This window comes from Manacus vitellinus, unplaced genomic scaffold (genome assembly GCF_001715985.3).
Source record: "Manacus vitellinus isolate BGI_N305 unplaced genomic scaffold, ASM171598v3 scaffold_10_pilon, whole genome shotgun sequence".
Taxonomy (NCBI): domain Eukaryota; kingdom Metazoa; phylum Chordata; class Aves; order Passeriformes; family Pipridae; genus Manacus; species Manacus vitellinus.
The window spans coordinates 16,450,736-16,451,772 of NW_021938838.1; the positions used below are offsets into that span (position 1 = coordinate 16,450,736).

The 1,037-nt window shown below is 51.0% G+C and overlaps 1 protein-coding gene across 1 annotated transcript in view; it reads right to left on the bottom strand.

The window, feature by feature from the left end:
• The window catches only part of LOC103766317 (hydrocephalus-inducing protein homolog), a 50,481-nt gene that overhangs the window by 19,645 nt on the left and 29,799 nt on the right, over positions 1–1,037 (bottom strand). The window lies entirely within an intron of this gene.

A 1,037-nucleotide genomic window follows, 5' to 3' on the forward strand; every position in this document is an offset into this window, starting at 1 on the left:
CCCAATGGGCACAGCCTTGCCCCTGGAAGGGACACGGCACTTGTCCCCCAGCCTGCTGGGCACTAGCAGCACTGCTTCCCAGAAGCAGCTCCTTCCCTGCTTATCAGCACACCAGCCCATACTGGATTTTAAAGCCAGCTCTAGGTCCCTCCTAACAAATGTGCATGCAGGTGACACTGCTAGCACAGCAGTTCCCCTATGGATCAAACCAAAGATTCATCCTCCAGGACCATTGTTCCACACCTTGCACCCATCCTGCATTTTCACATGGAGACTGTAACATGCAGCCCTGCCCCAACTGCATCACCCATCTTTGCTGGAGCTAAATCCTCCATGTGGGAAAACCCCAGCTGGGATCCACACCCTTCTTCCTTCCACCAGCTCTGAACCCAACCAGGTTCAAAGCGGAGCAATGCAAAACTTCTCCCCACACTGAGCAGGTCTGCCCTCACCCTGCAGAGCTCAGGGCACCAACTGCCCAGTAAAGTTTCCTGAAAGTCTGCAGTCTGATCTGGAGAACAGCACAGCGTGCACAAGCTGTGTGACCCGACAGTGGGCATAGGAAAATCTCTGGAGAAAAGAGCTCATCTATAGCATGTCTCTCATTGGAAACTTCTGTGGGAGGTTATTCTTCCCTTCCTCTCATGTTTGCAAAGCCACACTCATAGTTGTTTTGTGCTTAATGAGCCACTTCAGAGGGCTTTTTCCTTGTGAAAGTGGGCAATGGTTCTGCCTGCCCATGAGGAGCAAGCTGGATTCAGCTTTGAGGAAATATAAAAAATTCAGAGAAAGAGACAGGTGTGCTTCACCACCCCTAGAAAAAGGAATATGTGCCAAAAATGGCAGTAAAAGTGCCCCTGTCAGGAGCCCTTAAAATCGAGCTTTTTGTTTTAAAACTAGCCAGAGATGCACAGCACCCATGTCCCCTAAGAGACCCGAGGGCTGTCAAACCATTTCTCTGAGCAAGCAGAAGTGGACGGTCGTGGTGGTTTCCTAAGCATGCTCTGGGTGCAGCGTTTCTCCTTACCCGGCATCTG